Genomic DNA, 27415 nt, shown 5'->3' on the forward strand with positions numbered 1-27415 from the left:
GCAAAACACAAGAAACGTCATTTTGAAACTCTTAAAGCTATCACCACAAAAGGTGTTGCATTTCAACATTCAACCCCAAATAATGATTTGCTTTCATTTCTTTTACTTTCAATTAAAATAAGCTTTTAGTTGAATTCTAGATTTAATCTATTCGTCCCTTTCACCGTTTAAAGTCTCCATTTAAACAAATTATTGTTGTTATGTTTGCATTCGAACTTTACATGTTTAAGAAAAATTTATGCAACGGCACATTCATGCCGGTGTGAAGAGCTGGGGAAGGGCGACAAGACAGTGACTTTACATATCCTAATTAGGAAAGGGGCATTCAATCATATTCAAACTATTCTCTTATTCTCATATTACTCGGTACTAGAACTCATACTTGAGTCGTTTGGATATACAATCAAAGAAAAGGATACTACTCGTTATCAGACCTCTGCATGCCACTGCTCACACGCCAAATAAATATTATTACAGTCAACAACTCTTCTACGATCGTGCAAGATGTGACGCATTTATCACATAGTCCTTGGGGAGTCATTAACTACTTCCTCATGCTTAATCAAATTTTATGCAACACACATCTGCACTCACACCGAATAATATTGCTGCAGTTAAAAATGTACAGCATTAACACCCGAGTTCGCATTAGATCACCAAAGTTAAGCATCATTAAACCTGGCCAGTACCAGATGGGTTACTATTTAGGAATACTAGGTATTGCATGTGTTAAGGTTAGCTTATATGTATAATAATACATCTAGGGAGATGAATGCTCTTGAACAAGGTGCAGCACCTGTTAGCTTCTCCTGATATTCTGGAAGGTCACCATACAGTGGGTAGATAGAGTTCCTTAGATGTGGTGAAGGCGATACACCTAAGAAAAGAAGGCTCTGTTAAAAAAAACAAATTGGATAGAGCAAGCCCATTGTCCCTGCGTGGCAATCTTCTAATGATGGTGTCACAAAGAAAATACTCGCTTTGGTTATTAGCAGGGCTATGACAAGAGAATATTCCTTTCATTATTTTGACTTTCGAGTATATATCTGTTGATATCTATTTTTATATAGAGTGATGTGGTTCTCGATTGATTAACTGTGTCTAACTGTGTTGGATACATACTCGAGTCAAAACAATGATAAGAATATTCTATTGTCATAGCCCTAGCTATTAGCCAGCTCGGAAGTAGTAAAGCTAAAAAAAACTGTCATGAGAATATCACTGCACAATCTGGTGTAACCAAAGATAACAAAACATAACGTTTCTGAATTTTTTAGATGAGTTTTGATTATTCATATTATTTGGATTCATTGAACTACTGCTCTCATCTTGAGTGTGATTTTCACAACATTTCGATCGATGTAACCTCCGACCTTCTTCAGGTGTATCTTGTCGAACTTGGGAATTTGGACGGAATTTCGAGCAGACTCCTTTATTTACTTCACCTGAGTAATGTGCTCTTGTTCCGTCAGCCATGACTGGATAGAGGTCCTAAGTAATTAGCAATTGTATTTTCCAGTCGACCACACTGAGGATTGAACCTTCAACCTTCAGGAGAAGGTCACTTTATGCAACTGATTTTTTTTCAAATATGCTAACAACTATGTCATGGATCCTTGCAAACCCTCAAAATTCCGTCCAAATTCCTGAGTTCGACAAGATACATCTGAAGAAGATCGGAGGTTACATCAACATAAACGTTGTGAAAATCACACTCAAGATGAGAACATTTGTTCAATGAATCCAAACAATACAAGAAAAACATGTTCTAGTTTATTTTATCTACGATCAATGAAGGAGAAGTCGTCCTAGAGTGACGCAATTTAAATTTTTGTTCCAATCTAGAGTTTCTCTTCTTGGGGAGCTGGATTTTACCCACATTAAAAACTAATATCGTGTCTAACTTTGCCTTCATCGGGAGGAAAATAATTAGGAACTATAGCTTATTAGTCTGGTATCGGAAAAATTTATCTTTCAGCCGTTCAGCATATTATCAGGTTGTCCAGAAAATCCAAGTTTTAAAGGAAATATGTCTGAAAATTATTTTTAAATATGAAGTCCATATGACATCAGAACAATATTTAAGACTGATTCGACTCTCAAAAAAACACCAAGTATGAGTTAAGCCCTCAACCGAAAGTCTCATGACAAAAAATATGTGATTTAATGCAAATGCAAAAACTATACAAAGGTGAGACCGGTCGCCCCTCCCCCCTAAAGGAAAGGCTAGAAGAACATTGTAAAGCCATGACGTGGAGGTCGGAAGGTCGGGACTAGCTGATTAGATATGGAAAGAAAAAGCAACACACTTTCCTTTGTGGAATGAGGTCAAAATAATTGACAAAGATGCAAGATGGAGAGTCAGGTGACTCAAAGAGGCAACACATATGCTAAAAATAAAAAAAGAAAAGAAAAATTACTAAGCAGAGCACGCTTAGAAATTAATAGAATTTGAGAACCACTAATTGTAGGAAAACCAAAAATTGTCCACTGTAAAAAGTTTTGGCGATGAAAGGGAGATAAACCCCTGTCGATCTCTATTAGAATTGCTTCCCCTTTGCCAGCCAATTTTTTTCACACATATGAAACTACAGCCATAAAACAGAGATTAACTCCGAGAATATGAAAATATCTATGGAGCCAGTAACTTTTCTCCTTTCTTTTCCAAATAACCAACATTCCTGAAGATGGTCAAAGGCCAAACTGACTGATGTTATATATGGAAGGGGACAGACCCCAGTAATTAAAGAAAGATGTAAATATGATTAAAAATAATATTCATTATAAGAAAAAATAATCTATAATATAAATCTCACCTGTCTGTTTAAATGTATGTATGTATATATGTATGCCTAAAACTTTCTATAGAGGTGACAGATTTTCATGTGGTTGGTATAGATTTAAAGCTAGATCCTTCGGACGACAAATATCGAAAAATTGACTAAAAACATTAATTCCTTCACCTTCAACTTGGAACTTTTCTACAAGGAGGGGTCGCTTTTTTCATCCCCCTTTTTCGATTGACTAGCCTTCATTTAAACCTACGCCACTTCCAGTTTGGTGATGGACGCAGCTGCAAAGACGTCACGTTTTTTGGGGGGTTTTTCACATTCTTTTCCTCTTTCATGGTATGGGTTTCAGCTTGCCTGCCTACAACCACTTTTTTTTCTCAACACATACCATCCGGGCAATGCCAGGCACCCAGGCTAGTTGATATGGTGGATGAGACATTTCTTGGTGGTTTCATATTATTCTTAGAAGACAAATGAATGTGAATCGAGGTTTAGTGATAGTTTTTTTAATATAGAGGGTAAATGCATTAAATGTTTAATGGGGACAGAAAGTTAACATTATGAAAGGAGGGTGTTTCATATAAAGTTCTTTTACAAATACGATGGACAAAATCACATTACCTTTCAAGTTAAGGTAGACTTATAAATAACTTGATCTTTATTCATACCAGCTAGTTAGAATTACATTGTCTTGTCACTCTTTCTTTCACTTCCAAAACGGGCTTAGCTAACTCTCCTCCACTTTACTGAATCATCTTGATCTTGAACCCTCTTAACTGAACATATTGGATCTATCTTTCTTTGTGACGTCAGAAACATGCCCAACCACGTGAATATTTTCTCACATCGATTCACATGCACGTATGTTTATTAGGGTGAAGGCATTAATGTTTTTAGCTAATTTTTCGATATTTGTCATACAAAGGGTCGAGCTTGAAAATTCGCCGCCTCTGTTGAAAGTTTTAGGCAGGCATACAAACCTAAATACATACACACATATATGTACCTGTCAACAGACACCGATATACACACCCGACTATTCTACCCGAAACGTTGCACAAAATAGTCTGATCAAAACATGTAATAGAAACAATCAGTCGTCATCTCAAAACTTCAAAACTGAAATATGTAATGCTTAAAATTTCTAAAAATTTTATATACATGGATCATGAGAGACTAGTATTTTCCATCATCAACATTCTGACTCCTATTTGGTTCCAATTTAAGTGAATGGTTTTCATCTTGGGGAAGCACCATGTTTTGACAAACTTTTTGGATTGACTCTCACTCCTTATCTGAAACTAGCCTGAGTGCCCCGTGTTGCCCGGGCGTTTGAAGGTGGTAATTTTTTTTCGTTTTGTCTTTTTTTCACACATTCTGTCTCCACAGCATTTCATTTTACAATATATTGTGTGTTTTGTCCTCATACATATATATGTTATGTAAATGCCGGGCAATGCTGGGTAGAAAACATTTATCCAGTTATCTGTTTATCTATCAATCTATTGGTCTATCTAATTATCTGTCTGTCTATCTATCTATCAGTCCATCTAATTATCTGTCTATCTATCAGTCCATCTAATTATCTATCTATCAGTCTATCTAATTATCTATCATTGTCTAGAAAATTAAATAACGGAGATTGAATTAAGGGAAACAATAAATTGAGCAAGCATGCAGGTGCAGAAAGGATCAAAGGGTCATGTTGTGACATGTATCAAACTTGGTTGACCGGTCAATTTGCACCGGAAGTATCAAAATGGGGACCGGATGTGACGTTAAGTGTTCTGATTTGAATAAGCTGTTAAATTTAGTGAGTTGGATATGAGACGCCAAGAAAGAAAGATCGGCTAAAACGAGACTCCCTATAAAGGAAAAGACGGTCTCAAAATGGAGATACAGAAGAACCCCCAAGCCAAAGATCATCGGCCGCTCCATTTTTGATGACAGTATGCCTGGGAGTGAATAAAGAATATATATATAAAAACACACATCATCTTGGGTCCCTGTCTTGAAGCGATTGCTTTAAACAGGTTCCAGCTCCCTCAAGGACGGTTGGCGGTTGGTTGTTTTTGTTTTATGGCATATCAACCCTTTTTAGGTTATTTAATGCCAAATCCAAAAATTCGGAAGAAAAATTTTTAATAGAATATTTGGTATATTCAAGTCAGTTTCTATTTAACCCATAGTTGGGACCCTAACAGGTACTACCACTCCGGATCACAGTGGACCTGAAAGCAATGGCAATTAAAGGGTTACTCCACACTCCACAAAGCCTCAAGCTGGGGCCTCACCACTGGATATAGTTTAAGGTCATATCCAGGAACAATGATTAATCGGAATTGGAAAAATTTGTGCCTCCATTCTGATACCAAAAACGATTCTTTTAATTATCTTTTTTTATTTGATTTGGTTAAAGAAATCTTCCATTACTGTAAGGGTCCCAACTATGGGTTAAATAGAAACCGACTTGAAAACAACAAATATATTCTATTAAAATATTTTTCTTCAAAGTCTTTGGATTCGGCATTAAATAACCTGAAAAGGGTTGATATGGCGTAAAACAAAAAAAACAAGATGTTTATTTGGTGTACCATCAACGTAGTGAGACAACTATGGAAGGCAGTAATTACTACAGTTAAGAGTCAGCATTTCTATCCTGTCGCGGTAAACCCCCTGACAAATGCCAGAAGAATAGCTGTGAATGTTTTCCTGTATGGACGATCAAAAAATGAGTATCCTCATTTTATACACCGAACCTACTAGCATATGTATTCACATGAAAACTTGCTTCAGATTTCATACGTAATAGTAAATTTTAATTTAATAATAAAAATAAATATTTATTGATTTTAACTTCCAGTAAAACTAAAAATCTACAGATCGCCCCCTCACAATTGTTTTCACGTTTGAGTAAATATATGCACATTTAAGATGTGTTATTATGTTGATTGGAACAAAATAACTATTTTATAGTTGAATTTTTAAGATTTTTAATGAATCGGAATTGCTAATTGTATTGGAATCAAGAATTTAGTACAGAATCGGTAATTGTATTGGAATCAGAAAAAAAGTTTGAAATCGCCCCATCACTAATATGCACATACCAAGTTTATCACTCCAAAAAATGGTAGATTTTGAAAGATTCTAACAGACATTTTTTCTATTGATTGCAAGAGAGAAACATTTCCATGTCGTGAGACAAGTGTGTGCCAACCGAAATAAGGAATCATTTCAGTTACGATTGTCCAAGACTTGTCTACTTTGTAGCTGCCAATCTATTATTAGTTCTTTGTTGAAAGAGAAATGCCACATTGTCGTTTGAACATCTTAAAGTTAGAATGAAGAATATCATCTTGTACTGTTCAGAATCAGCCAGTCAGCATAAAGTGCCTTCACGAGCCGTATCAAATACCTTATGGAAGGTAGGAGAGGACAATGGGCCGCATCAATACTTTATTTGAGGTAGGGCAGGACAATGGGCAGCATCAATACCTTACGAGAGGTAGGGGAGGACAATAGGCTACATCAAATACCTTACGAGTGATAGGTGAGAACAATGGGCTGCATCAAATACCTGACGAGAGGTAGGGGAGGACAATGGGCCGCATCAAATACTTTATGGGGGGGGGGTAGAGGGACAATGGACTGCATCAACTATATTATTATTATGGGAGGTAGGGGTTGACAATGAGCCGCATGGGTGGTGGGGGGTAATGAGCTGTATCAAATACTTACCGGGAGATGGTGGTGGTGATGGGGGGAGACAGGAGATAATGGGCTGCATCAAATACTTTCCAGTATATTTACTATTCGGTGCCCATGAACTCTGAACAAGTCAGCATGTTGTGTTCAGATTAAAAAAAGGGAGATAATCTTCTATGACAAGCTTGGCTTGACGCAAATGTTGTTTGGAGTTTATGGAGTCTGTATAATAAATTAATTTTATTTGAAATTCTACTTAACAATTTTCCGTAATTTTTGGTGTACCCTAACATTTTCCCCTTATTAGTAAGGATACCTAGTAGTTTTCCTGTTATTTTATTTTGAACAGCAATATTTCATTTAATTCTCAATAAAAATAAAGTGATAGTCAAGATTGTCTCCTTATTTTGACTTCCAGTTTCTACAGTTTATTTGGGCGGATAATTAGACATAGTCAAGCTGACAAGAAAGTCATTCTTAACATAGGGAAAGAGGAGGCTTTCATGTCATCATGAGAGGAAGATAATAATTAATCAGAAGGGACCATATCTTGTTTGTCACTATTGTCCTATCTGCGGAGCTGAAACTGAAAGTTAAAAAGAGTAGGCAGTCTTGACTATAGCTAAAATAACCACCACAAATTGTTGTAACGCCAACCCTAACGTTGTTTCTGTGATTTTCATTTCTTTCATTTTCTCTTCTGGCTGTGTCGTCGTCTCTCACATTGGCGGATTTGGGGAGCACACACAAGTTCACAAATATAAAAAAAAATAAAACAAAGCACAAACGGACACATTCTGCAAATATCAGTTACAATCTGTGTGTGTGCGACACTATCAACCTATACATCTACTGTTGAGGCTGTGTTCGTTAGTCAGTTCATCAGTTCATTTCCCCCATCTCCTCTGAACCACAATCTACATTCAACTGTCTTGAACTCGCAACTGTTGTCAACTCTTACTATAATCACGTTAACTGTCGCAAAACCAACATTGTCCGCAAACTTTTCCTAACCGTCATGAAACTCCTTGCCATTCCTCAATGTGCCCGCAAACTAACTCTAAATATATCTCCAGTCTTTTTGTTCCCGCTTACTGCCACACTCTATAACACAACCCTACCTCAGCTTTCTTTTGTGTATGTTGGTGAACAACTTCTTATTCATTGTTCTCCTGATAAACCCATTTCCTCCTCTTCTGTCATATTTTTTTTCCTTTTTTTTTTTTTTTTTTTGTTACTTGGAGAAAGAGCAGGAACAACATCGATATTATATTGTTTTATTTATGAATCAACCGGAAGTAAAAAATTAGGAAATTGTTCAGATAAAATGTGTCGTTTTGGCCATTGTTCATTTTGGAATGCCTCAACTGAATTTGATTTGAAATTTTTCCCACCCGGGTAACACCAGATCAGTTTGATAGTTGATTATAAAGAATCTTTTGGCCAAGATCAAAGTGTAGTATCTGTTCTTCAGATGCTGCAGGCTATGACTAGCTATGACTAGCAAAGACCAGATGTGGGGGCAACCCCACATGCCTGACCTTTAACCAGCTCCCATTTCCCACCTCTCGGGAGCTGGTCCCCTTTTTCCCTTCCCCCTCCCTTCACTCCTCACATTAAAAATCGGCCTTGTGCCTAATTTGCTCGGTGGGGGAGCAAATAAATACCATCTGTTCTTCAGATGCTGCAAGCTATGACTAGCTATGACTAGCAAAGACCAGATGTGGGGGCAACCCCACATGCCTGACCATTAACCAGCTCCCATTTCCCACCTCTCAGGAGCTGGTCCCCTTTTTCCCTTCCCCCTCCCTTCACTCCTCACATTAAAAATCGGCCTTGTGCCTAATTTGCTCGGTGGGGGAGCAAATAAATACCATCTGTTCTTCAGATGCGGCACTTCCATTTCTCGTTCTCTTTCAGTGGAGGAGAAATCCTTCACGACTGAGACAATTTTTTTATTTTTGTACCTTTTCTCCACGTTAAAAAACGACCCTGGTGTCTAACTCTGTCCCGTGGGGAGGCATTGTAAATAGGTATAAAGAATGAGAGAAAATAACCAGGCTCAGTGTTAACTTCACTGATCTAACAATGCTGTGTCAACATAATTAAAAGAGTCCTTCTCTATTAAATAGGCGTTCATCAGCTCCATTTAATAACGTGTCACATAAAACTAGTTTCTTCAATTAAATAGTACTGTTACATAAGAAGAACGTTGTTTGAATAGAAACATCTGAGTGCCACCTAAAAGGTCAAAACTGACACCAGAGCAGAAGTTGATAAGATCATGCATGGAGTATTGTTGCTATATTTGGGCTGGTGTATCTCTCCCATTTGACAAGTCTCGATAAGGTGTAGAAATGTATCTGTAATTTGATTGGCCTTAGCTTTCCTTCTTTCCAACCTCTCGCAGATGTGATGTTGCTAGTCTCAGCTTTTTTTTTTTTTTTTTTTTTACAAAATACTATCATGGCATGTGTTCTTCAGAATTGCCTGCTTCCTTTGTTCCAGCTCATGTGATTCGTTGGTCTAATGGTCTTCATCAATTTATTGATTTCATATCTCATTGTAATACAGCTTCCTATTCCAGTAGCTCCTTTCCCCCCAAAAAAACAAACAAAAAAAAACTGCAAGCTTATGGAACTCTTTTTCCTGCTGCCGGTTTTCCTCCTTTTTATAGACTTGGTATTTTGAAGACTAAGGCCAATAGGCATCTCCTGTCTTTGTGACAATTATTTTTGGTTTTGTTAGCTATTGACAATCAAGTGGCATCATGCCTTGTCTGAAGAAATTTCCGTACCAAAAAATTAAAGACACATTTGACTCTTGGACGGAGATGTTTTAGTTTTTGGTCTGGAAATACTACATGTAGGGAAAACGTGTTTATGGTGCTGTTCCCAATGAGGATGGTGTGGGTGCGTGGAATGTAAATAAGTGTAATGGAACAAGTTATCGATCTGTCCTTTTCTCTTTCTCTCTCTCTCTCTCATGCATACTCTAGGGATAAACATTTATTAAACACTAAACATCGGCGTCCGAATGGTTTAGTATCCATAGACAAGAAAGAACACGGTTGTATGATTGTTTATGCATACACAAGTAAGTGAAAACATAACAGTACAATTACACATTAACTGCATCATGATGAAAATTTTACGGGTTACGGATTGATTAAAAAGGCTATCGTTATTTTTTTTTTGAGGGGGGGGTTCCTCTGACACAAGGAGAGTGGACCTGTAAATTCATACTTGTGCGTTCGTCCGTCCGTCTGTCCGCATTTTTCTCAATAACTACATCTTGGGGAATTTTTTAAAAATTTTGCACAAACATTAAACATGATATGAGTAAAAAAGTAACAGAACCGATTTTCCGGGAAAACCCCGGTTGCCCCCCTAGGGATGCCTTTTAGGTTAAAATGTCTAAAATTGACACTTTTGTGCTTATTAAAAAAAATTAATGCTTCGAATAAAGCTTTCTTAAAAGTTGTAACTGACTGATTTCTATATAATTTTGTTTGTCTATACTTCGTGATAACTCTTAAGTGTGCCTCAGGGGCTGTTTTAGGGCCATTAAAAACACTTCATTTTGGGGACTATTTTACCATGTTTGTCCCAAATTTTCTGTGTATGTCTATTTAGCAGTTTTGCATGGTGCTAAACTCAAATTTAAATATGTTAAGGCCTTCGGAACTTTTGAGGCTAAATAGGGGGGGTGCATGATGAAATTTCTTTTTTTGCATGTTGCAGAACTCAAATTTACATATGCTAAGGCCTAAAACCGCACCGTTTGTTCACTTTCACCAGGATTTGACGTCCCCTGGGGACTTTTGGGGCTAAATAGGGGTGTGTAAATGCTGAACTTAGTCATTTTTTTATGCCTCGTTTATTGTGACTTATTGGGGACCATGTATGCTTCACTTGTTTCCTCATGAAATCGTCAGACAAGGCATGAAACTACTTGATATAATGAGCAAAACAATACTACTTCGAAGTAAAAAAAAAAACTTGACAACAAAACTAGCCAACGATAAGTGTTAAACAATATATATATATATTTTTAGCTCCTTACATAAAGTGGCTTCATGTCTTGTCTGGGGCTATTTCTCTCTCTCTCTCTATATATATATATATAACAAAAAAAAAAACGAAAAACGCAATGAAGTGTGAGTGGCAACATTGCTTTTGTGTTTGTTTGTTATTGGCCAAATCTTCCCCGACTTCAGATGCAACTGCCGAACGTTGCTGTTCCTAGTGGCAGGTTAATGAATAACTGCGCTCAACAAGGCGGACTTCATGTCGACCAGACAACCCTGAGGCACGATCTTCATGAATTCTATGTTGATAAAAGTTGAAATTTCCGAATAATTATAAGCTTTTCATTTCTAGCCGTGTATGGAAAACATGAAAAGTGATTAAATTGTACGCATGTTATTTGAGTGTACAGACAAACAGATCACAGGTTGAAATCATAAACACTTGTGGCCCAAGAAACAAGGAAAAAGTGAAATTAAAATATCATCATCCAACAGAGAGCCAGGATTTAATGATATGTTGCCGTCATACGAGGATGAAATAACAAACATCAGCCTTGTGATAACATTATACATGCGCGCACGCGCGTGTGGCAGAGAAAGAGAAAATGTAAAGGAGATAAAAAGAGAGAACGCAGACGAGAGAAAGCGACCGAAGAAGAGAGAGAGAGAGAGAGAGCAAGAAAGAGAACAAAAAAGTGAGCGCACGAGAGAACAAAGAAGAGAGTGAGAGAGAACGAAAGAGAGTGAGAGAAAAAGAAAGAGAGAACGAAAGAGAGAGAGGGAGGGAGAGAACGAAAGAGAGAGAGAGAGGGGGAGAGAACGAAAGAGAGAGGGGGAGAGAACGAAAGAGAGAGAGGGGGGAGAGAACGAAAGAGAGAGAGAGGGGGGAGAGAACGACAGAGAGAGAGAGGGGGGAGAGAACGACAGAGAGAGAGAGGGGGAACGAAAGAGAGAGGGAGAGAACAAAAGAGAGAGGGAGAGAACGAAAGAGAGAGGGAGAGAACGAAAGAGAGAGGGAGAGAACGAAAGAGAGAGATAGCAAAGGAGGAAGAGAGAATGAAAGAATGAGAGAGAGAAGGAGAACAAAGGAGAGTGAGAACAAGAGAGAGAGAGAGAGAGAGAGAGAGAGAGAGAGAGAACGAAAGGGTTAGAGAGAGTGAAGAAATCGGGAGGGGGGTTATTGATCAAACCGATGCCTGTTCAAGACCAAACTATTCTAGCGAATATCCGAGATGAATATCATTTGGACATGCAAACCATGAATAAGTAGCCAAGAAGGCAAGCCGAAACCGATAGTCATTGTTCGCCCATCATCCCCACCCATTCCAGGACCCAGCCAAGCACTTCATAGTCACGAAGTGAGGGTCACAACGAATATTCATCTACACACACCTCATCAATAACATGAATTTACACTCCGTTAGAATAAATAGATATATATGTATGAATTATATTCATATATCAAACGATTAGAACCAGGACTATGGAGTCGATAACGTAAATGTTTGACAGATTCCAAAAATTTTAAGTGTCTAAATCAAACGTAGAAAATATATTTCCACCAATAATGGTTTAGATATCCTGCTAGCGGAACCATGTCCCGGCGTTGCCCGGGAATACTGTAGAAAAAAAAATAAAACAAAGAAAAACATTGACTATGAAATTTGAAAATTACATAACCTTTTTTAATTAGTTAAAAGAATTAATTTCTAGTAAGTAATCAGTTTGGTATAATTATTCCAAATTTATGTACATAAAAAACGAAAATCTAAAATGTAAATATGATTCGTATTATTGGGCTTAATCTGACTATTGTTCTAATCTTGAGTGTTATTTTCACAATGATCGGTCAATGTAACCTTCGACCTTCTTCAAATATATCTTGCCACGCTTAGAGTTCAGAATTAATAAGCTATTCTTATAGACCAAAAATGAATAAGTTGTTCATACAGACCATAGATTATTTGTATTATTCGGACTACTGTCCTCATCTTGAGTGTTATTTTCACAACGTTTCGGCTAATGTAACCTACTTCCTTCTTCAGGTGTATCCTGTCAAACGCGGGGATCTACACAGAATTTCGAATGAAACCCTTTATTTAATCCATAGGGATAGCATATTTAGCAATTAAGTATAGATTCAAAATCATAAGGTTATTGCATCTTGCTACTATACTTCCATATATGTGGATTAGCAGTTATACTGAAGTATTTGCTAAAAGCATCTTTAGGACTGCATTTTTTTTATTTGGGGGGGGGGCGGAGAGATTTCGCCGTCTTTCTACATATGGTACTTGGAATTCAAAACGATCACTCATCTGGTACTGGCCAGGTTCAACATTGCTTAACTTTAGTGATCTAATGAGAACCGGTGTCTTGACATGTGTTTGCTTTATTTACCTAGAATAATAAAAATACTTTTAGCCAGTCTTGGCTGCGAGGTAAGAATATCTACCTGAAAATGACACCACGTTCAACGAGCGACCTCAGAGATGCGCCGCTGTACAACTCATGCTCTCTACTGATCCAAGTTATGACAACAGGACCATTGCCAGTACCCTCAAAATGCAAATCCAGACAGTTCAACACTTGAGGCACAGCTCAACGAAAGTTCCAGTCACGGTTATGGTTTTTGGTGTGGTTTCCAGTGAGGGCCACATAGTGCTTCTTACATCTTCAAAGTCGGCTTGAAAGTCAACACCAAAGTGTACCTGCATGTGCTGAAGAGTGTGGTCATGAATCTTGCTGAAACAATATTATTTAGAAATCCATTCTTAACACAGGAAGAAGTGCTTTTTAACTATTCTGCACTTTCACCTAACAATTTAATAAGCAAAAGATACTGTAAAAATTGAATTTAACTTGAAAATCCACATTCATACCAATAACTCGTCTAGCTACAACTACTGTAAAAAAACAAAAAAAACTTCCCTTATTACCCATGTCTTCCTAAAATCAAAAAGAACTTTTTTTTGGTCCCCTCGACAAAATAAATAAATATATAAAAGGGAGCACTTGTGTATTTTAGGTTTGCAGGACATTTTTGAAGAACTCCACTAGGAACCAGGGAAGAGAAATGGCTGTTCCAAACTAACTTTTAATAATTATTGATTCAGAATAAAAAGTGTCTTTTTGTTAAGTCATACATTTTCATAAAATGACCACTTTCATGTATATTAGTCATAATGCTTTGTTTTTTTCAAATCCGCTCGGAAAAATTGATTTTTTAAAATTAAATAAAAGAGCTGAGCAATAAAAACTACTAGAAAACCAAAACAAATGAGCCATTTTTTGTATTTATATTTATTTTTCGTATAGTTGTTTGTTGGCTTCTCTGCTAAATACCCATATGTAGTCGTTATTTCTTTGGCAAGTGCCCGTCTGAGCTCCAATCTCTGGTCCCCCATCGCCAATCTTTCACAAAAAACACCCATCTAGCTGAAACAACTGTCAATAATTTTCCCCACTCTTTATCTGTGCCTAAATCAAAACGTAGATTCCATGAACAAAGCTTCTTTCTTAGAACTGCCCGCCTGTGGAACTCTCTTCCATGTGCCTGCTTCCCAGCTGACTACAACTTGATTGTCTTCAAGTTCAACATAAACAAATTCTTGACGAACCGCCCCCTTAAGTAATCCAATTTACCAAATTCCCATTACTAACGATTACAATATTATCCCATTGATTACTGTACGCTCTATAACCCTTATCTTCGAGTGGCCTCCGGGCCTTGATAAGTGGTGACTTCTATGTAAAAAAAAATAATAAGTAATGGTATTTACATCTAGGAACAAAAATAGGTTTAAGGCTCCAAAAATCCGTGTTAAGACGTGCGATGGATTTCAGAGTTCGATGAGATACACCTGAAGAAGATCGGGGGTTACATCGACCGAAACGTTGTGTAAAGAACACTAAAGATGAGAACAGTAGTTCGAAGAAACCAACTAATACACTTTCATTCATGTCAGAATGCCCTTAGACTATTCATTAAAAAGTTAGGTTTTAAAAAATAAGCCAGACATTTTTTTTTTTTAAGTTCCGTTTTTTTTTTTGTTTTTTTTTTGTTAAGTGATACATTTTCATATGAATATGTTGTTATTTATTTTCAAAATTTTAATTATTTTATTTAAAAATAAAATAATTCTTGGTGCTTCCGCATTTATGAACTCGCGATTTCCACGAAGTTACTCGGGTGTGCCCAACAGATGACGGGAATAACCGGAAACGACCGGGAAAGCTTTATTACAAAAAACAAACAAAAAAAAACACACAAATTGTTACAACCTCACGCCGCATGTTAAGAATGGCGACGACCACTGAAATTCATTGAAAAAAAAAAATGTCGGTAAATTTTTACGACGTGTCCCAGCGTATGATAAATACTCCCCCCCCCCCATGTTAAGAACGGCCTTCGGAATACCCCTCCCAACCTCGAAAGCTGTTTTTAACATAGGGAGTGGGGGGCATTCCAAAAGCCGTTCTGAACATGGGGTGGTTGGAGTGTATATACTGGGGCAGGTCGTAAAAAAATACCAAAATAATCGTAATATCTAGAAAACTATTTGTCGACCGTTTCGGGTTTTTCCCGTCATCCGCTGGAGCGCTGGACACACGAGTAATTTCGCGGGTTCATAAATACCGACATTTTTTTTTTTTTTTTTTTTTTTTTTTACTTCAATATATGTTTTTTTAGGTGTTTAATGTTTTATTTTGTGTTATTGTGTTACGCAAAACTTGAACAATTTGAGTTGCCTCTCTAAATGAAATTCTTCAAAAACGAAAACAAAAATATTGTACTCCAAACCTAAAATGCACAATTAAAATAAATAATAATCATCTCTATCTCTACTATTATTTAAAAGGAACTTTGTGTGTGTATGTGTGCTCATTTCCTATGTACTCCGAAACGACTGGACCGATTTTTAATGAAATTTTACAGAAATGCACTTTATGTATCTGGTAGTGTTCTTAGATAAGTTTTGTATCGGAATGTTTTCGATAAATATCGATAATTGAAAAAAATCCGATGAAAGGAACAGGCGATTTTGACTAAAGTTAACACCTTATACAGCCTAATATCACAAGTGCATTTGAGAAGTTTTATTATCACACATGCAGAAAGGTCCGCCATATGAAAATCAACAGTAGATTCTTTGATATGACAGAGTTGCATTCGAAATGAATATTTCTGTTTAGAACACAAGTGAACTATGATACTTGACTTTTGTATTTTAAACTTTATTTCAAACCATTAATCAACAGTAGATTTTTTTTTAATGCAATGTAGACTACAATGTATGGTGGGTGGACTAAGTTATTGCAGGGAGACACGTGAAGCTAACTCCTGGTGCACCATGATGAGTCCCCAACAAGAAAAATGGGCGATTCATTCAATTCCGGGCAACGTCGGGTCTCCCTGCTAGTAATAAGAAGACGCAACGTAACCATAACGAGTGATTATATTTTCCAGTACTTGAGATGAATACGTATCTAGAGAATTTCAGTACTTACGTTGTTAATTCCGAGTATCAACAAAGAATCCAGTCAGGCTGGATTATTTATTTATTTATTTTTTTAGTAATTAATTTATTTCACTCTAACCTAATCCTATCGTTTGCCTTTACTTTTTTTTTTTTTTTTTTTTCGCAGCTTTAAAATCATAAATTGCTTCGGACGTTTCTGGAAACTGGATTCGGGATTCTCCGTCGATACTCTGGACTGGCTATGTAATTTCTGAAATCCTCTGGCTGTCTTTTTCATTACAAGCACCGGTTTATTAACCCCTTCCCATCTTTCAGACCAAGACTGGAGCTGCCTTAGGCGACGGTCAGATACAATCAGTTAAAAGTATAGCCACGATCTGACACTAGGTCAATTTAACAGGGAGGGTGGGAATCCTGTCGCCCCACCTACCCCTTAAAAACAAATGGAGCACCTGGTGTTTACAAAAATGACCATGGTTGAACCTTTCACTCCCCTCACCCTGGTGTGCCACTTAGTGTTACGGCGCAGGAAGGGGTAGTAATGCTTGGGAAGCGACCTCCTTAGCACGAACAGGTTCATACTCCATTCTGATAATAGCGAGGGAACATGATTAGATAATATTTACGTTTGTTGCTTCTCACGCTAAGAAGAAATAAAATAATCGAAGAAGGGCGTTGGCCATTTTTTTTTTTTCCTTTCTTAATCTATATTCCCGGTCAGTTACTCTTCATAGTAACTGCTTTTTTTTTTTTTAAACCTCCACCACAAAAAAAAAAAAATAAATAAATAAAATAAAAACTAGCCTCTCAATCCATGAACTTACGGGGGGAAAGGCCAAATTGTAATATAAAAATTAAAAAAATAACGGAATATCAAATTTAGTGAAATAAAACAATAAAAAACTTTAAAATGCATGGTTTCTGGGATTTTTTTTTTTTTTTTTTTTTTAAGAAAAAAATATATATACACAGCAAAACATTGCAGACATTAAATAAACAAAAATGTCGTTGAGTTTCATACCGTCTGACGAAAAGGTCCGCTCTTATACAGAGTGATTGCTTGGTCAATTCCTTAGTTTAAAATCGCAGAGAAAATGAACTTTAACAAACAAACAAGCTTTCTCAACAGGAGTGGGGGTATATTCCGGGTACAATGCAGAAAGAAGAAAAGAAAAGGTGACAAATTCCTGGCATACTTTTAATAGCCGGTAACCTATTAACAATGTCACTAGTGTTTGTTGCAAATGAAATCTCTTTACCTAGTTTTTATTTTTATTTTCTTACTACACACCTAACATAAATTCAGATTTATTTTTTCTGGTAACAATAGCAACAACAAACAAAACAAAACAAAAATGTTTTACTTCCGTGGTTAGTAGAAGTTAGTTACTAGTTTAAAGAAGGGAGTGTTTTCTGCGCGAATGCAAATTAGCGCTCGCACCTAGCACGTTAAAAGGTACCAAATTAGCGCATCCGGGCGTAATGTATGTTTTCTGCAATAGTTCTTATAAACCAAAAATTGTTCGTTTTAACATAATTATGGGGGGAAAAATTTTTTGGATTCATTAATTTTATACAATTAAACCTGTTCATACCTGACGGTCAGGTAACCTGACCTGGTAGTCTTTTTATTTTTCATTTTTATTTCGCTTTTTTCTATGCAGTTTTTTTTTCTTCAAATTATTAAAAAAAATTTTTCACAACTAAATTTAATTATTACTGAATTTTGCGTGTTAAGATAAAGTCGACAGATCAAATTTTTCAAATATGTTGTTTTAAGCGAAAACAGTACTTACTTGTCATGTCAAAAATAATAATAAATTCAAAAGTTAGGAAAATTCATCGAGTAAAAAGTTATTAATAGTTAAAAGTAATTTTTACAGAAAATCGGGGGAAAAACATTTTCTTAAATGTAAACACCTCGAAGATTGCGAAGACAGGGAACACACTTATCTCCATTTTTGTCACATTAATTGCTGCCGTTTTGTTGTAGTCAATAGCGATAGACTTTTCTTTTTTTACTAAAGACAATAGCAGTTGTTCTACTTCATGAATTTTCGTAATTTTTTGATATATTACTATTTTCGACATGACTAACTGTTGTCAACAAGCACCAAATTAATTTGCTCTACTTTGCTAAAGTAATGCTGTTTTCATGCTATTTAGAATGATACGGACTACTGTTATCTTGAGTTTTATTTTCACAACGTTTCGATTGATGTAACCTCTGACCTTCAGGTGTATCTTGTCGAACTTGGGAATCTGCACGGAATTTCGAACGGAACCGTTTATTTAATTCATCTACATAAAGTACATTTGAGCGAAATTTCATAAAAATCTGTTCGGCCGTTCCAAAGTCCATTGAGAACTCTCTCTCTCTCTCTCTCTCTCTCTCTCTCTCTCTCTCTCTCTCTCTCTCTCTCTCTCTCTCTCTCTCTCACACACACACACACACACACACAGTTTCTTTTATATAATATATTATTATTATTATTATTATTATTATTATTATTATTATTATTATTATTATTATTGGCTCACAAGGAGCTTTCACACAGGTCATCAAAGATCTCTCCTTGAAAACAGCCTGTGGTGTTCCCGTGAAGCTGAGTAACAACAAGTCTCCCTAGATTTCCAGTACTCTCCACCTCTTTCGATAGTATTTGCAAATAAATTTGCATTATCGCAACAGCTGCTTGCCACTGATTTCTCGTTGGCAGCGGCGATTGGTCTTCACTGAAATTTGAGTGGCAATAAGCCTCCCCAAGGTCCCAGTTCTTTTCGCACTTATCTAGCAGAGATCTGGTCAGTACTCTCTCCTCGGTCTTTCTTTCCTCCTTGACTCTACTTGGCTGTTTGTTCTCACTTTTTTTTGAAGGAGTTTGGTAATGGGGGGGGGTAGAGAACTTACAGATGTGCGGCTTCAATGTTCTTAGTTCCATGTGGCGTTTCATGTTTTGCTTTTGCAGCAGTTTGTCTGGTCCGTGCTTGTTGCTCATGTCTGTTATCTCCACATTCAAGAGTATTCCTTAATATTTCAGCCGTTTTCATTATTGTTCGTTGTATTTTCCCAATCATTCCTCTAATTCCAATTTCTCCCATTCTTTTTTAAAATGTTTTTCGGCATTGTTCCTAGTGTTCCTATTATTATTGGTATTATTTTGATTTTCTTCATCTTCCATATTCCTTTCAGCTCTCTAGCTTGCTCTGTGTATTTCCTCCGTTTATTATTATTATTATTCTAATTATTATTATTATTATCATTATTATCATTATTATTATTATTATTATTATTATTATCATCATCATTATTATTATTATTATTATTATTATTATTATTATTATTATTGCTGCTGCTGTTGTTGTTGTTACTATTATTTTATGTTTCACTTGTGAATTTTAGATTTGGAGTACAATATTTTTGTTTTCATTTTGGGAAGAATTCTATTTGGAACAAGGGGCTGGGGAGACAACTCAAAGAATTGTTCAAATTTCTTGTAACTTATTAGGACAATAACACAAAATAAAACGTTAATCACCTAAACATTCATTGAACTAAAAAAAAAGAATCTTTATTTTTGATACGATAATAAAAATTTGGAAATAAATTACAACGTATATGAAAACATTATAGCAGACGAAACTTACAACAAACACAAGCAGAAGCGAATTCCCGCGGCTGGAAATTTTGAATCACTTCTCTTCCTGGCTTGTCCAATCAGAAGTCAGCTGTTAGTCACATGACCGAGTATATAAAACGTTAAACCGGCAACACACTCTCCCTCTTTCTTCCCGGCTCATGCTGACAGCACACCTCTCACAAATCCACTCAATACCTTGCTCTTTCAACAGGCTTGTACAATCATCAACGTCTCTACACAGAAACTCTTTTAACAACTAACCCGTTTCCTTATTCTTACTAACGAAAATCATCAATAAAACTGTTATTAAAAGATAGAATTAGACTTCTTTTCTCGTCTTCTTCATTTCCCCGCCACGGAGCCACAAAATGTAGAAATGAAGAAGTGGTTCCTAGGCCAAATGCTTTGTTGATATCGCGAGCTGTTTCAGCAGCTTTTGCCCTAGCTTGAATTGAAATAAGAAAATTGCACAAATCTGCCTTTTTTTTCCATCTGTAATCAATGTTCTGAAAAAGAAGACATAATTGTTTTAAAACGATTGTAATTTAGACAATTAGATAGAGCGAAAAACTCTTTAAAATGGTATAGAAAGTATAATGTATTATTTGAAAATATATCGTTTTAAATCAAAATTAATAATTCTGCAAGAATTTTCTTCTCAACCTAGTAGATGTAGAATAGTTAAGGTTCTGTTCAAAGGTGAAGACCAAGGAAAACATGGGAGGAAGTGACAAGAATGGGTGTGCCGAGGTGAAATTCAGTTTTTTCCTCAGAAAGATTTTCACTTGGGAATATTAGTAATCTTCACGTGGTTCTTTCTGTAAATACCTGATATCCTTCTAGAAAGAATTTTTAAACGGATGCCAACAAAAAAAACATCATTAATTATGCTTACCAACAACAACAACAACAACAACAACAGCAGCACAGCTATCAATTTGTTTAATATTCTAAAGACACATCCAAGAATAACTTATTTCCTATTTGCAACCTTAGAAGTCTGGCAATGACATGAAAGTTTTCATTCTAATACGATTGAAGCTGGAGATCTTATTTACTTACTTCCTACTGCCGTAAGGTTGGGCACAAGGTCAGTTTTTAGTGAGGCTACCAAGCTTCACCAAAATGGAGACACTGTATGAAATGCAAAATTTCCCATGACCAAACCCATTAAAATTTCCCATGACCAAACCCATTAAAATCTTCCATGATGAAACCCATTAAAATTTCCCATGACCAAACCCATTAAAATTTCCCAGTGAAAGTAATGCTTGGGAGGATTCTGCCCCTCCTACATCCCTGGAAAATGAACAGATACTTCATATAAAAAAAAATCAATTTTACAAATCAGACACAAGGCCACTTAAATCATGTGCGTGTGTATGGTGGATGAGGAGGAGCAGGAGAAGGAGGAGGAGGTCATCCTTTATCTAATCCCGTTCATAAATGCACACATTTTGACCCATTTGTCCAAAAAGTTAGCACAGAGTGTGTACGCTGCATAAGAAAAATTTACAAAACGCAGCTCACAAAGACAGAGTAATTGCCATTAACCAACTTGCCATGCCAGTGATAACACGACAGATGTGTCATTATTGACTGGCCACAAAACAACATTAATGGGCTAAACACTAAAAGGAGAAAAATATTGACTGTAGCGAGGAATGAACACTAATCAGCATCTATCAAGGCTGTATCTATTTAGAGAAGCAGGAAGTATGCGTTTTTCAGAAACTGGCTATCAACATAGAGCCATTATTGTGAGCATCGGGCAATTTTTTTCCAAGAACCCAAATCTTATGATGCTCTATAAGCATTAAAAAAAATATATATATCAAGAACAATGTCCATTACGAAACTGGACGAACATTTTGGGCAAAGCTGTCTTACTAATAAGATGGAAACATAAATCAAGCCTGCCATAGAAAAAGTCTAAAAAAAAAACGCCAGAATTATGCTAAAACCTCCACACTACCACTTACTTAGAGGAATACGGAGGTATGATTTTTTTTTTTTTTTAATTGCATTTTCACTCCAAACAAGGCACATTGCCACTTTGGTGTAGGAGGCTACTATCAGGGACATAAGCTACTGGGGTACTATGTAGGGAGTTGGGCAGTAAGATGTCGGTTCACATTACACTTGAACTTCTGCATGTCAGTACAGTTGAGGAAGCAGGCAGCCGGAATGGAATTCCAATTTCTAGCAGTTCTGGGGAAGAAACTACTGAGGGAGAAAGCTCTCCTACATCTAGAGATCTCTACTGTGTAGGGGTGGGATTTAGCTTCTTGTCTGGTTTGTCGAGGGTATTTATGTCGTGGGGGCACAAGTGCTTGCAGTTCATCAGAGCATTCACCATTAAAAGACTTGTAGAACAAGCAGAGGGGCGCAATATTTCGTTGGTGGGACAGAGGCTGCAGCTTAGCTGACAGTTCAGGACCTATCAGGTTGGCGACTCTCTTTTGGACCTTGTCTAGGAGCAAGAGACTAGTAGCAGATGCACCAGCCCAAATATGACAACAATAATCCATACGTGGGCGAATGGTGGCCTTATAGAGGTACAGGATACTTTCGGGCGTTAGTAGCTTTCTAGCATGGTAGAGAGAGCCTACCTTCTTCGCAGCAGTCCTGGCAATGCTCTCAATGTAATTGTTTCAACTCATGTTTCCTGTGAACGTTAGGCCAAGGAGTTTAAAAGAAGTACTTTCAGATAATGAATTTTTGGCCATTGCTATTGGTAGCAGAGAAGGTTTCTTGTAATTATTGAAGGAAACAAGTTTAGTCTTGGCAGCATTGAATGTGACCATCCATTTTTGTCCCCATTCTATTATAGATTGGAGATCATCCTCTAGTGTTTCTGCCATTTCCTTAGATATGTGTTCATTTGTTTTCCTGTCGTGCCTGTTATAGAGCGTGGTGTCATCAGCATATATACCCATCTCAGAGGCAATTTTGTTGGAGAGGTCATTTATGAATATTAGGAATAATAAAGGCCCAAGGATAGACCCCTGGGGCACTCCCGCATTTATATCATATTGTTTAGATGTATGACTATCGTGGACAACCTGGATTTTTCTCTTATCTCAGAAGGATTTAATTATGTTAAATATTCGTCCAGTGATGCCGTATGATCTGATTTTCCTGAGAAGACCTTCATGCCATACCCTTTCAAAAGCCTTAGATATATCTAGAAGTACCGCTCTACCATCACCTGCTTTCTCCAGTGAATGGTATTTACATTCAGAGATTACAGTTAGGATATCTGCTGTGGAAAAGGCTTGCCTAAATCCATATTGTTGGTCGGTCAGAAGTTTAGCATCTGTAAGGTGATGGACTAGAGCTTGGTTAATTATGGACTCAAATATTTTAGCGAAAAGTGGGAGGAGGATAATGGGGCGATAATTTAATGGGTCAGTTCTTTCGCCAGAATTCTTGAAAACTGGTACCACAGAAGTAGTTTTCCAGCAGTCCGGAAAACAAGATTCATTAAGGCATTTGTTGTAAAGTTTGGAGAGAACTGGAGCTACTTCGGCAGAGCATTTTTTTTAATAGCATAGCCGGGATGAGATCAGGTCCACATGCTTTTGAAGTGTCAAGGTTTTTTATGATACCATGCATCTGAGATGGGGTGATTTTCAGATTGTCTAGCGTGGCGTCTGTTCACAAAGGAAAGTCAGGGAGCGGGTCGTTAGCAGGGTCCAGTGTGGAGTTGGAGGTAAACCGACTGGCAAGCATGTTAGCCTTCTTGGTTGCTGGTTAGTGGGGGAATTCTTAATTGCCTATTATTTACTACACTGTTGTAAGTTTTCTAGAAATCATGGGTTCCTAATTTTTGTGATTCGATGTGCCTTTGGTGGTTTCAGTAAATTCTCTCTTATCACTATTTCTTTCTTAACGTTACTTCTAGCTTCTATATACTTATATCTGTTTGAACTGGACTTATGTTGGTTAAATCTGTGGTACACATGCTGCCTTTGCGCAATGGCAGTTGCTCAAGTAGAAGTAAACCATTGGGAGAGTGTGTCTTGCTATAAAATTTCCACAATTGAACATGTGCTTCAATTGCCATTTTGAACCATTCAGTGGTCTCATTTGCGCACTGTTCATCAGGAAGAGAAAAGATATTTCCCCATGGGGCATCTCCGATGAGATCCCTGATGGCTTCCCAGTCAGCCTTTTTATAATATCTCGTCGTTTTGAGCAATGGCTCTTCAGTTTTGGCTCTAGAGTTTAGGGCGATTTCAACCATTATCACTGCATGATCAGCGTTCCCAAGTGGGCTGTGGGCATTCGTTATACAATTATCGGGGACTGTGGTCAGAAACAGATCTAGAAGTGAAGCGTGTTGTTCCTGCTGGTCTGGGAAACGGGTTGGAAATGTAACCATATGTGATAGGGAGTGAGGTGAGATATAGAAAGCTGTACGTTGTACTACCCGCTGCGTCTGTGTAAGGAGAGAATCCAAGCCAGTTTCCAAAGATATGTACTTGTGCACTAGTGTCGCGGGAGAGTGCTGTATCTATGCTGTCAGAGACTTTGTTTATTATGGTGCAGTCCTGGGTCGAGGGAGAGATGTAAAGAAAATAAAAGTAGCTTATGTTATATTGCATGTTAAGTCTAAAGCACATAAAGGCTTGGTCGTCCAATTCTAGGTTTGTTTCTCTAGTCGGGGGGGGGGGGTATTTTTGGTTGTCTGGCGAACTTTCTCTTGTCTTCAGTGTAAAGTCTCCCCCCCCCCCCGAAAACGAGCAAAACACCGTTTCACTTCTATTCCAGCATACATGTTTAACTCCAATGCTCTGAACTAATGTAAACTAGTGATAAAATAGCTTAGGCATAATAAATTTCTCAATTTAACACAAACGGGGATTTATTTTTTCCTTGTTAGAAGAACTTAATGATAAGAATATTCTTTTGTCATAGCCCTAGTAATAACCGGGGAAAAGTTACAAGACTCAGAATTCCTATCCCGTCATGGTTAATCACCTGAAGAAGGCCAGAAGATGAATTAGCCGAAACATGGTGAAACAACAACAACTATAAAGATGAGAATAACAGTCCGAAAAAAGAATGAATACACAAATTATGAAGCCGCATCTCAAAGAATTCCAAAAAGACAAAAACAAAAACAAATATACCTTCATGTTCCCCTAAGTAAGTAGTAGTGTGGAGGTTTTAGCATAATTCTGGCGTTTTTTTTAGACTTTTTCTATGGCAGGCTTGATTTATGTTTCTATCTCATTAGTAAGACAGCTTTGTCTCGAAACGACTAAATCGTGACTGCATTGATTCTTCGCCGCCATCTTTGTTACTAAGAATTACTCAACACACAAAAGCGTGACTGCATTGATTCTTCACTGATTTGAATTACTGCCGCCATCTTTGTTCAACATAATGTCTCAACACTTAACAGTTAGAATCTTAAAAAGATCTCTTGGATGGAATGTATGAATTAGTGCGTGAATGTCTGGGATTTGGAAGGATACCTTATTCCAAGCTAAAACAAAATAATAAGAAACTTGAAGTAAAAAAGAAACCAAGTATGCTTCCTTTCATCATTTGTCCATCACTTTCACTTTAGTAGTCACCAAAATACCATTTACCTTATTATTGTGTTTTTATTTATCTCTCTTTCTCTCAAGACCATTCATGTCACTTCCTCCCATGTTTTCCTCGGCCTTCACCTGTGAACAGAACCTTAACTTTTCTACATCTACAACTCCAAGAACTCTAATTCTTTCTTTCAATGTGGCTATACCATCAAAGTCTCCTGTTCAGTATGGCTCCCTATACTGTCCAGATTTAATCTTTCACTGAGGTCATGAGGATTAAGCATATTTTTAACTCATATCACAAATCAGTTGTATCATCCTCATATAATTTTTCTCCATGTAACGAATCTCCTCAACACCTTACTCCTGCATGAATGCAAAACTTCATTGGAATTACATTTTAAAAACTATTTTATATTTTTCAAATCGTTTCAGTTAGCCATGAAATAAATTAGTTACTGATTTTTCTTTATTATTAACTATCTACACATACCCAACATTGCCCGGATTTTATTGTTATTGTCATATACGTCCTAAGATGGAGTAGTCTTGTCACATATAGGGGCTGCCACTCAGAACATTCTTTTTTTGTCTTAACAGAGTACAAGCATAGCTACTGAGAGAAGAAGGCCAGTAAACTGAAGAATCACGTGACGCATGATGTAGCGGCATCTAGGCAAAAAAAAATTTTGTTACCATTGTAATATTTTTTGCCTGACAATTTTATCTCGAGCATTGAATATGTTTGATATTTTTGAGTTCTTTTTATTGTTCAATACAGAGTGATAAAGCAAGTTATTTTTTAAAAAATGTATTCAATTAAAACTTGAAGTAATTTTACGACTTTAATTAATAATATTGTCGAAATTGAAAGCTTAAAATTTCATGTTATTTTTTTTGTTAAGTTTTCAAAATTGTAAAACAAATAATTTTTTTATGACGTTTCTGAATTTTTGAGAGAAGGATTGGTTATTCCTATTATTTATCGGACTACTGTTCTCATCTTGAGTGTGATTTTCACAACGTTTCGGTCGATATAACCTCCGACCTTCTTCAGGAGTATCTTGTTGAACTCAAGAATGTTTCTGTCGAACTCGGGGAACTACACTACAACACCAAGTAAAAGCAATATGTAGTAAAAGCAGTGAATATCAAGAAGAGATGGACAATTTAAGAGAAATACTCCACCAAAACCAAGTGCAAAAGATATACAAAAATTGTAGTTGAAGGAACAGTTAGAATCTTAAAAAGATCTCTCGGAAGGAATGTATAAAGAAGGGAGTGTTTTCTGTGCAAATGCAAAATAGTGCTCGCACCTAGCACGTTAAAGGGTACATAAATTAGTGTGTGCGCATGTAATGTATGTTTTCTGAAACAGTTCTCATAAAAAACTTTTCATTGTAATTATGGAAAAAAATTTGGATTCATTAATTTTATACAATTAAACCTTTTCATACCTGACGTTACTCTAGCGGCTTCGGCTGCATGGAGACAGGGTAGTACAAGTCAAGGATTCGTCACTTGACACTCAGCCCAACAGGTGAGGGGCCGGGAACTGGCCCAGCACCTGTTGGACTGAGGTACACCGCCTGGGTAATACCTAGGAGGTCCACCCTCCCACGCCTTGCCACCGGGCTTTCCGGTGGGGCAAGTTTATTGCTTGCTGCCTGAGGCGCCCCGACCGGGGAATGCCGACGGGGTTACTCAGGCAATTTTTACAATTGCAGGAGTGCCCCTCCTTTAGGGGAGCCTGCGGGGTTCCCACTTTCCGGCCTTGTGCCACATTTTGCTGAGGTGGGCAGCAAATAAATATCTACTTGGGAGTCTTTTTATTTTCGTTTTTATTTCGCTTTTTTTTCTATGCAGTTTTTTTTTTTTCTTCAAATTATTAAAAAAAAATATTTCACAACTAAATTTAATTATTGCTGTATCATTTAGTCATTAAATTAATGGTGCGTGTTAAGATTAAGTCGACAGATCAAATTTTTCAAATATGTTGTTTTAAGCGAAAACAGTACTTGTCATGTCAAAAATAGTAGTGAATTCAAAAGTTACGAAAATTCATCGAGTAAAAAGTTATTAATAGTTAAAAGTAATTTTTACAGAAAATTGGGGAAAAAGCATTTCCTTAAATGTAAACACCTTGAAGACTGCGAATACAGGGGACACATTTATCTCCCTTTTCGTCACATTAATTGCTGACGTTTTGTTG

At 36.9% G+C, this 27415-nt stretch overlaps 1 protein-coding gene across 1 annotated transcript in view; it reads right to left on the minus strand.

Moving 5' to 3' along the window:
* LOC145259858 (uncharacterized) overlaps positions 1-17338 on the minus strand; it is a 1597463-nt gene extending 1580125 nt beyond the window's left edge. Inside the window, exon 1 of the mRNA XM_080117703.1 lies at positions 17032-17338. The gene's annotated coding sequence lies outside the window, so the exon portion shown is untranslated. The remainder of the gene's footprint in view (positions 1-17031) is intronic.
* Between the last annotated feature and the right edge of the window lie 10077 nt (positions 17339-27415).

This window comes from Euprymna scolopes, chromosome 35 (genome assembly GCF_053919585.1).
Source record: "Euprymna scolopes isolate OS-2025 chromosome 35, ASM5391958v1, whole genome shotgun sequence".
Classification (NCBI taxonomy): Eukaryota; Metazoa; Mollusca; class Cephalopoda; order Sepiida; family Sepiolidae; genus Euprymna; species Euprymna scolopes.